This window comes from Filicampus tigris, chromosome 6, assembly GCF_054856515.1.
Source record: "Filicampus tigris isolate MCC_2025a chromosome 6, RoL_Ftig_1.0, whole genome shotgun sequence".
Taxonomy (NCBI): Eukaryota; Metazoa; Chordata; class Actinopteri; order Syngnathiformes; family Syngnathidae; genus Filicampus; species Filicampus tigris.
In genome coordinates this window covers 14702303-14713842 of record NC_141222.1, presented here as the reverse complement: position 1 = coordinate 14713842, position 11540 = coordinate 14702303, and positions in this window count along the sequence as shown.

The window sequence follows — 11540 nt, the reverse complement described above, 5'->3', positions numbered from 1 at the left end:
GGGTCAACACTTTTTTTTTTTTTTACAGTACTGTATGTATTTTATATAGTCACGATTCATATATACAAGTAATACATATAAATTAGCTTGTATTGTAATCTTTGCAATTAATCTTTGGATTCATTTAATAGTGCCAATGTGTCTGACTTTAATTGTGTTCCCATCAGACCTCCATCTCCTTCTATTGAGTGGTGCAACAGAGCCATTTTCCCCAGTATATAAATAGTGACTACTACATTTTTCTCATCCTGACAAGGTAAGCTGTGGATGGATAATTATTGTAGTTTGCAGACATTCCTGTAAACAGAGATGGGTAGAGTAGCCACAAATTGGAATCAGGTTAAACTACTGTCAGTTTGGCATGATATGATTGAAGTACAAATAAAATGTAGTCCTCCAAATAATGACTTCATATTATGTACTCAATGAAAAAAACTATTAAAGTACTGAGAAACAGGTGAGTACCTCCTGCTTTATAATTTTTTTAATCAGAACTGTAAGGTCAGATAATGTCCAGAAAGTGACTAAAAGAATAATCTGTTAAATTTTTTATGAAAATAACAAACTAAACTAATTCCTTTACCTCACCTGCACCACAACTCAGACCTGCTATGTTATGTATGCTATAATGTATGCTATATATGGAACATGTGTATTATTATTATTATTATTATTATTATTATTGTATAAATTAATATTATGAATTATCATGGCTGGTGGCTAGACTTAGGGGAGCATCAAGTGTGAATGATTGGGTGTGAGTGTGCTTGGTATGTGATTTATGTTTTAAAGGTTTCTATTATGTTGTGGATTATTTATTAATGAATATGTTTTATTTTATTAGTTGCAGAGCTGGGCATTTTACTAAAAATAGAGCGTCTATTATTCGTCACCCGTCTGCAGTGTGGGTACCCTACCGTCGTCCGTCATTCGCCTTTTTTTCTGAGGGAAATAAAATAGTAGCCATCTACCGTCCGTCGGCGAGTCTGACTAAACTTTCCCTCATTTCGCCCGACAGCAACGATACACTGTATATAATCTGGATAATTACTGCCACTTTATAGTATATTACATATCTACACTAGCTATACAGAACGTTTGGTGTCCAGTTAGACATGGAGGCGTTTGGCTATTATTGAAAATGAATGCCAGTTTCCCTGAGCAAAAAAACACAAAGTGAGCTTGTTATTGAAAATTGGAACTTCTTGACGCTATAGATCCTGTAAACCCAGACTACACTGAACACTGTTCAAGGGAGATGACTGTAGTTATCCTGCTAAGTAGTCGAGCCGAAGTGGTTCATGCACCTGTGGGTTTTTTTTCCCAATATAAAAAGACCACTAATCAAAGGGTATCTTGTGTGCCTCAATTCAAACACTTGAGCATCTTCAGTAAATGACTGAAGGAAACATTCCCTTGCTCCCTAGACTTGCAATTCGTAAGAAAAAGAAAACAATAAAGATATCCAATACGGCCATAAGAAACATGAAAGATTGGAGGGGTTAATGGAGACATGCCAGTTTACTTTGCAAACATCCTTTAGCATGAAGCACCCTACAGCTCATGGTGTACCTCTACTTTACTGTGTGTGAATTTAAGAGGAACAATGAGAATCTTGATGACAAGGGGCTTAATTTCCCACACTCTCCATATGGTTTTTCCTATATATGTGCATAAAGTACTACAAGCACTTGGAGTTGGTTGTCATGGTTACAACCATAATGGGGGGAAGAGAAGTACGAAAAAGAGGTCTGTGTTTGAAATGATAAAGAAAATGTGATGGTCTCATTTTATGCTTTCGTAGTTCTGCTTTTGTTTACCTTTCAGGAACGATCCTTCAACACAGTAAAAAAATATATATATATATTTTGTTTTGAGAAACAGCAGCTAGCAAACACTCTTTTCCCACGTTTTATGCGTTCCAACCAGCACATGACAATGTTACACAATGTGATCCAAATTGTTGATACCCCTCTGTTTATGAAACAAAAACAAAAAGCCCTCCACAGCCGTCCCGTCCAGAAGGAGCTTTGTTTACATTCACCATGTATACTGCGGGGCTGAAATGGTCACCCCATCCAACAATGCAGTGCAGTTCCCAATGCAAAAAGGCTAAGATGCTGTTAATTCATCTGCTAGGGAGCATGCCATTCTATTTCTTCATAACGATTTTCTCCTTTTCACTTACATCGTCTGACGGTTTCTGGGGCTGGAACAGATCAATTACATTTGTATTCAATTCGGTGGGAAACACTACTCGGTTTGCAAACCTCTTGATACGTGAACAGAGTCGCAGATCAAATGAAATTTGTGAACCGATGTTCCACTGTACAATCTTTTGCAAAAAGTGTTTTTTCTTTTCATTTATTTAGTATTTACAGCATATCCATTGCTCTAAATGTAGGTGTACACTTGATGAGAATGCTCTTAATCGTGGTGCATGTTACTTGTCCTAGGAACCTTTAAAATGGTGGGGGAAAAAAAACATCTGTGATTTGAATAATTTTGTAAGTATCTATGAAAAGCATTGTTTTATAAATAGTGCATCTGAAACACAACTTATTCTAGTCTTTTGCCCCTTTGTGGAAATTCTAGCCAAGAGATGCCCAATTAATATACACAAATTCACTTTAACTCAAATTTTGGAGTAATTTTGGATTTAACTGCATGTTATTTCATGTGCATATCTCACTTTCCATATGTATGCATTTCCAAACTATCTATATTTTACTATTTTTCTTTAACTGCTATACCATTTGCTTTTCAGTGAGGTTTGGTCCTAAAACTTGCTGCGGTTCCGGCGATGGCAGAATATTGGTGTCAGATGTACAAATCTGAAAAAAAGAGGACGAAAAACCTCGCAAGTGGAAGTAACACTTGTGTAAACATCTTTGTGTTTGTTCTCTCACATTCACAGTTTGCTGGGGGTGGGCATTGTGAGGTGAAAATACAAATGGTAGCACCTGTAATGGAAAAATATTTGGCCTCTGAAACAAAAATAATAGAAAATAATTGTCCTTTATTTTTATTAGTGCCACTGAAATGCAATCATGACTATTCTCTGTATTGAATTTTCTGAATTTGCCATGTTTACCTGCTGCTGAGAGAAGTCGTACGGGTAATACAGTGAATGGTAAAAGAGAAAAAAGCTTTTATAAAGGTGCTTATTTTGCTGAACATTATTGCAGTCATTCAATAACTTCGGACCCAATGGGGACTATTCTGAATATGAGTGTATATATTTACCACTTCCACACTTTGCCTGCCAGGTGGTTGTGGGACAGAATATTTGATGAAATCATGAGAAGGGGAATGGCTGTAAGAAAAGCGTGTTGGGTGGAGGTGGGGGTTAACTACATTAACTGTATTTGCATGTTCAAAGTATGTTCAAACAATTTTAACTGGCATACAAGTGAAAATTGAAATTAACCACTAATGATGACAATGTTGTCAACGTATTGTTGACTTTGACATACTGTGCTGAGCAGCCTGTATAGAAATGTAACAGGCAACCACATTGCACATTGTATATTTCCATAAGAGACCAAATATATATATATAAGAATAATACAATTTGCTTTTCTGGTTCTATGGTCTTCATTGATCACTGGCACACTGTGATGTGCCAGTGATCAATGTTCTGTGATGCTATCAAAAACAAATAAAAAACAAACAAACAAAAACATTGTGGACGTAATCCTCAAAAGAGCTAAAGTCTTGCGAGATTTGCTTGTGTTTCAACCAACAAGGTTTTGTGTGACTTTTAAAGGATTTTTTTTTCATTCCTCAAAAATGTCAAAAGAAGTACTCACTTGTGCAGGATTTACTCAACCTGCACCTCCAGCAAACGTCTGGGGATAGATCTATAAATGAACAAGAATGTGCCATACAGTATAGAAAAAGAGTAAAAAATAAGAATGAGAACAAGAAGATACTATTTCCACAGCACAGCCTGACTTCACTTTAATGTATTTTTTACCTGAATGGGGTAAAAACATAACATGAATTCTGGTTCATTTGTATGACTCTGTCTTGGAGGTGGCATCTGTTGTCTGGAGTCTATAGCAGGTAATGGAACACAGACTAGAAAAAAAGACTAGAAAAACTTAATTAGCATAGATTAACTTTATTCAGGCTTTCCTAAAACACTGCTGACCTATCTACCTTAAATTTACTAGCACACTTTGCTTGATTACAGTGTCTGGTAGAACTCACACCTTTACTCCCCAATGATTGCAATTTTCATGCTGCCTGGCAACTTAATTACCACGGGGTGATAAATATAACATAATTTAGCACTACATTTAATTTTGAAAGGCAATTGTGGAAGGTGGCGTATATAATCTAATAGATTATATAGAACTAAAACTTTTTCTACATACACAAAAGGGTATTTTCCTCAAATATTGTTCTCATATCTGTCTACATCTGTGTTAGTGAGCATTTCTCCTTTGTCAAGATAATCCATCTCATCTCACAGGTGTGGCATATCAAGATGCTGATTAAACAACTTGATTGTTGCACAGGGGTGCCTTAAAATTGTTGCCTGTGGAATGTTTGGCCACTCCACTTCAATGGCTGTGTGAATTTGGTGGATAATGGCAGGAACCGGAACATGTCATATACATCGATCTGGCGCATCCCAAACATGCTCAATGGGTGATATAATGTCAATGTTGGGTGATATAATTACAAGGTGGGGAAGCTCATTTTGATGATGTACAGCTTGCGAGCAGAAGGAGCTGTTGCACGAGGCTACTGTGTGTCCGGCTCTGAGTGTGAGTGATCGTGACGGGGGGAGAAGCTCCGCAGCTGCCACTGCTCATTGGGGAAAGAAACAGAAGAGAGTCGCCAAAGACAACACTCGTCATTTTTAACAAAGACAAAGTTGTTGGGGATCGGTAAAGTTTCTGGATCAGTTCAGAACAACGGAATGAAAAACTTGGAAAATGCTCCGGTGGAGGTTTATAATTCAAGATGGCTGATTCACTTATCCCTTTTCATGCAAAGTGGTCACTACAGTGGTCATCTATTTCAAAGTTGCTTTACCCTAAATTAATTTATCTAAAAAATATATTAATATGCAAAGGATTTACCACCAATGCTTACAAAGGTCCCTCTGCAACAAAGCATTCCAGCGATCAATTTTGACAAAACAAGTCTATCGATCCTTGCCATTTTCACTCGTCATTGTCGAAAAAAACATCTAGATGTGGAATACTGGCAACAATTACACCAATCATCTTCTGCAGAACAAGGACATCGATGGAGTTTTGCATCACTTCTCAGACATGAGCTGCAAAAATGTATTTATATTTTGAATTTAGATGAATTAATATAGGCGAAAGCAACTTTTAAATAGCTGTCCACTGTATTGACCACTATGCATGAAAGGGTTAATTCATTTTCAGACAGATCATCCAACCATCATGCAAAAGCAGAGCATCCGGTTTTGGTGGCCGCTCATAGCGCCTCTTTGCCGGATACTCTTGTCGGGCATCCCGCGCTGCTCTGAGAAAGTGGTTGTGTGTTTTGTCTGCAGGGGTGGTATGGGGATGGCCCCCTCTTTCTTATACGTAAAAGACTGAGGACCCAATCATTTTCTTGGATTGGTCGGAGCTGGTGCTTAGAGAGCAGGAATGAGCAGGAAAGCTCAGAGGTGGGTTAGTGGAGGTAAACACGACTTTTGGGGTTGTTTTGGGGAAGGAATTAGCAAGCTAACATGGTTAAAAGCTAAAAAAAAAAAAGGAGTTGATTTTGCACAATATAGCCCTTTAAACTCAGTCTGACCCTGAAATTGGCCGAAATAGCAGAGGTCAAAAGCAGTTTTTGACCAACAATATTCAAATCCTAATAACTTGTATGCCGCAGCCATCATTATCTTCCTCACTGCATCTAAATGATTGAGATGGTTCATAGTATGTATCTGTTGATGAGTCAGCATTTTTCAGCAAATCAGTGGTTGACTGTTACTTAAAATTGAACACATCAGCTCTGAAATTACGTTTCAATTTGCAGCCCATTCAAGTGGTTTGCAAGTATTATTGCATCAATGTAATCACACACTTGCCAGTTGCTGGTAACCAAATCTTGTTCAATAAACTTGAACAGCTCTCAGCACAAATCAATATTGTTTCTTAGATTGTGTGCAGCACTGATGGCTTCATCGGAGGCGGGTGGAGCGATAGGTGGAAATCAGTCAGACTGGAAAAAGATGTGAAAAGAATTAGTTTGAAAATGTGTAATTTAAATACATACTGTCAAAGCTCAGTTAAATGCCTGGCTCCGTAGTTTATATAAAATCCTGTATATAAAAGAAATGGTCCAAGCATAATCATCTGGTGGCTAATGGGTCCTTTTCTGGTGTCGCCATGAATGCCTTTCAAAGTAGAGTCATTTAAAAGGGTTTCAGCACATTGACATTACCTCTGAGGCCATTTCAGAACAAAAGGAATACAATTATGATGACTGTCGCAATGCATTAAGATCTGCTTTCTGACTGCAAATCTTCTGGATCATCTGATTTACCAGGAATGGATGTGAAAGATCAGATTTCAAGATTAGGATAAAATACTTATCTTCAATACCAATTATGTTCAACTCAAATGATTATTGGAAAGTAGTAAGACTTACATTTGTACATTTTTCAACAACTTATTAGAATCATTATAATAAAATAATCGGAAAGAAAATAATAACAGTATTTCAATGGAATATTATTTTAAATCCTTTATATTCTTTTAATATTTTCATATCGTAATTTATGGCAATGTACAACTGTTTTAAAGAAAACAATTAAACGTGTAGAAGTTCATGATACATTTGTGTCAATATCGTAATTGTTTTACTATGTTGATTGGATGGGAGCTATCCTATTTTTTTCCCATTTTATTGGGTCACCCTAGATAGAAACCTGCATGAAGCGACCTAATCTAAGTTTTAGTCCATAGAGTATATGGTGCACCATAACATCAAAAGCCAAATGGAATTAAAGATATTGATGCTCTCTACTGTCGTGTGTCACCATTAGTGTGCTTGCAATGTTCCCATCTGGGATGTGTTCAATACAGACAGCAAATGTGCATGCACAGTACATGACAACAACAACAAATTTCAAATCAACCTATTTAAGTTGCTTCGCAAACATTGTGTACCCTTGTGTGGGTTGGAGTGGTCTTTGTTCTGAGATCCCCTCTGGTCCCCGTTTGCTTGCTCAGGATAAGTCAGGCCTGCAATCTGCCTTACATACCAAACAGCACCCGCAGGCAGGTTAGGCACCCATTTGGCTGGTTTGAGCCACCATCTGGAGCACGGAGCAGGGCACAGATGTATTTGGAGCCAAGCGAGGATGAAGAATAAACCATCGCGGATTTCACTGAGCTGATTGGGTGAGCGTGCCGAGAAAAAAAAACCTAACCTCGAGCTCGTCTGAGCTTAGACTGGCTGAAAGGGAGGGCTGCTGTTCAGAGAAGTGAATACAAATAAATATCATGAAATCAGACAATCTATCAGATGATTGACAATCCAATTTTACAACACAAGGTTAGGTTACCATTGACTGCAGGAGCACAATATGACGATGCTGTGGAGCCAAAGAAGATTGATGGCATACGAGAGGAAATATATTTACTGTTTGTTTGATTTTTTTTTGTTTGTTTGTCTTGTATTCAGGTTTTTTTCCACCCTTTGTTGCTAACTTGGTTGACATGCATCTTAACTCATTCACTACCAATGACGAATTTACTTGTCTTTTCACAGTCCAGCCATTCAGTCCCAGGAATTTATTGATATTTTTTTCAAAAGTTAGGGTAAAAGAGGGTCTGAAAATGTCTGGCAGTGAATGAGTTAAGAAGTTTCTCTTGGCATCACCCAAGGGTTTAAGGGTGGACTTGCAAGTGTTGTGTTCAGGGTCCTTGGCAATCCAAGCGGGAGCTTCAGGAGGAAAAACAAGTGGATATGAAAAGTCGACCCAGCCTTGTTAATTACCACGTTTTTATGATAGAAAACAATACAACCAAGACAAATTATTTTAAATATTTTTCAACCATACATCTAACCTGAGTTTGAACAATTGTCAGGATTTGGCATGGAGGTGGACTCAAATGCAGGGGGGGCGAGGCAGGAGGACTCTTTATGATATTTTAATAAAAATGAAACGAAATACACTTGACCGGTTACTGGGGCTCGGCGTGGTTATGAGGCTTGGCTTGGAAGTGGTGACGAGGCTTGATTTAGCGAGGTGACGATAACCGGTAACTCTTGTCACCATGACAGCATCAACAACTCAGACTAATACAACAAACAAGGACAACTATGACAACAGCGACTACACGATAATGACGTGACAAGGACTGAACAAAAACTAGCAACTTAAATAAAAGCACACTGACGAGACAACGAGAGACACCTTGACAAGAGACACAAGGTAGGAGGGAGCTGATTGGCCAACACTAAGGAGTGGAAGGCACACAGGTGGACACAATAATCATGACTAGATAGACACAGAACACTGAGCAAAACATGAAACTAAAGAAAGCCCAAATCCAAAACAAACCAAACATGACAACAATGCCTTCTTCAGGAAACATAGCAGTGGTTACATTATGACAAATGTGAAATTATTTATAAAATCGAAATGAGAAGATTAGTGTTTGTGAGCTGTTGTTGATTTTGTGGACAAATGCGAACCCTATCATGCGGAAACATGATAGGTCTAGTCACTGGGAGTCCTCACAATTTTATTGTAAAACATGTCAGGACTGCAAGCATCATTGTGAGAAGCTGCAGAAAATCGATCGAGTAGGGATTAGTTCGCCCTGGATCAATGCTTGCTTTCAAGGGACGTCCTCTTCGAGCACTTTAGGGTGAATTCAATTAAAGTGGAGGCAGGCGCATTATCTTATGCTTTGCTCATGGAGTGAAACAACAACCAGGCATCACAAGACAAATTGCCACTTATATCTCTATCAGGGTGAAGCAATGAGGTGGAAACCAGGAGAAAATCCAGTAAATACCCCCATTGGCTTGTTTTCCACCATTACATGTCTGCACCTGCAGGAGCAGCTGATGTGTCATTGTCTCACTAGTGGTGTCAAAATAATCCGGGCAGCCTAACTCGCTGGGTGGGATGAAATGTCAAACTGTGCCCATCCCAAAGAATACTGTTCAACAAAAACGTCTTGGTGTGTTAGTGTGATGTGATTTGCGCTGGAATTGTATTTTGTGTGTGTCTGCGTGTGCATTGGTGTGTGGGTGTGTGTGGGGGTGTGTGCGTATGTGTGTTGACTCCCTCCCTCTGTGTGCACTCAGCAGTGTTCTCATCTTGCCAAAAGCTGCAATATCCATTCAACAAATCATTCTCATGCATAGATAACCAAAATTCAGTGACTGAGGAATTTTGTAGACATAACATATAATATAATAAATGTAAGTCTAGGGGCAGTGTCAGTCGTAATGCAAAAATATCACTTAATATTAAAAAAGCAAAAATGTTCTCTGTGATGGACTCAAACACTACAGTGAACAAAGACTCATGTTTCAAAGTTTTAACAGCCATTAAGGGACTTAAGGGAAAAACAAGTGGTTCTATGCTAACAAAATGCATGTAGCCACAACCAGTGACCTCAGCTGCCTAAAGCACATTGCATCGATGTCATTTAGACATGCACAGTCATGAGGGGCTTGACTACAGCCTGCATCACTTTGCGCGTTTATGGGATGGATTGTTCTTTCACTGCTCCACATACTTTGTATATGCTGTCAAACTTTGCTGTGGCTAAATGTAGTGTATGGTTTAGGGCGGTTGCACGTTATGCTGAGTTAGCATGCTACAGAGCCCCTATGGCAGGGGTCTTCAATCCTCTTCCTCAAGGGCCTGTTTTCCATCTCTCCCTGCTGCAACACACACCTGATTCAAATGATCAGGATCGTTATCCAGTTTCTGCAGACCTAGCTGATTATCTGACCATTTGAATCAGGCATGTTGCAGCAGGGACAGATGGAAAACAGACAGGACATCGGCCCTCGAGGAACAGGATTAAAGACCCCTGCCCTAAGGTCACATGGAAGTAAAAAAAAAAAAATTTTGTGTTCCCTCCCAAAAAAACATTGCGTTCCCTCGCACAGATTTGCATTCCCTCGCAAATTTTGTGAGATATGTTTTTTTCTGCAAGTGAACGCTTTTTTTTTTTTTTAATGAATGTTTATTTACTTCCGGGTCATTTTCCGGGTAAACAAAAGCAACAAAGGGAGCATTTTCTTCCGTGGGTGAGTTTAATCGAATTACTTTGAAATTTGCTTGAAATACAAATGCATAAAATCTGTTCTTGATATTAAGCACGGTTTCCAAATAAGCGAAAGACATCTGAAGCGAGTGCTGAACAAATGAGGACATCTCTTGACCTCAAGGAGCGTTCCAAGTCCTCCTCCATTATTCTTGCCGTCTCCGACATACTGTCGTCTCCCAAACAGCCGCGCATTAGAGGCTAGGCTAGCTGCCAAACTGACCCGGAAGTACATAAACACACATTTAAAACAAAATGCGTTCCCTTGCAAAAAACTTTGCGTTATCTCTCAATCTTTAGGAGGGAATGCACATCTTTGCGACGGAACACAATCAGTTTATTTTTTACTTCCATATGTCACCTTAGGGGCTCTGTAGCATGCAGAGATGGATGAAGAAAAGATTTTGCTGTTTAAAGGATCAAACATGATCCTTTCAGAAGCCATGCTGATCTTGTACTTTTATGTGGGCATGCCTGACATGTTAAATATGGCAACATATTACCAGAGCTGAATGTTCCGCCTCTGTGATGGACCGGTCCATATATCCGTCACTGACAGAGGGTGGGGGGGTTTAGTACTAGTGAAAGTAGTAGTAGAAACCAGCCCAAAATCAGAAAACTATTTTGTATTGTATCGGCCTATTCAAACACTGTGTCAAAGAAAGAAGAAAACGCTGTTAGCTAACGTTAAGTTATGAAGTCCAAAAAACTTAATGTAGCTCTGTTTATTGTGTGGAAAGATACTACTGACTAATTTAAACGTAACCCCAGACAGTGCAAAATTAGAGCAAGCAGCCATAGACAGTGAATTGCAATATCGTGAATACAGCATTTAAGCATTTACCAACAAGCAACCACCATACGCTCGTCAATTAATATTAGAACAATATTATCATATGGTCACTGTCCGGCAGAAACCCCCATATGTCCAAATATGTTCAAATTCATATATATATTTTTTTTATCAATATTAGTGATCCCTCCCCACGATGTCTGTTATTTTTACACTATATTAATCTAAATAAAGAGGTGAAAACAGCTTGAGAACAAATACAATTGGCGTTTTTTAATACAGCTCATGTCTGAGAAGTGATGCAAAATTCCATCGATGTCCTTGTTCTGCAGAAGCTGATTGGTGTAATTGTTGCCAGTATTCAACATCTGGATGGTTTTTTCGACAATGACGAGTGAAAATGGCAAGGATCGATAAACTTGTTTTGGCAAAATTGATCGCTGGAACGCTTTGTTGCAGAGGGA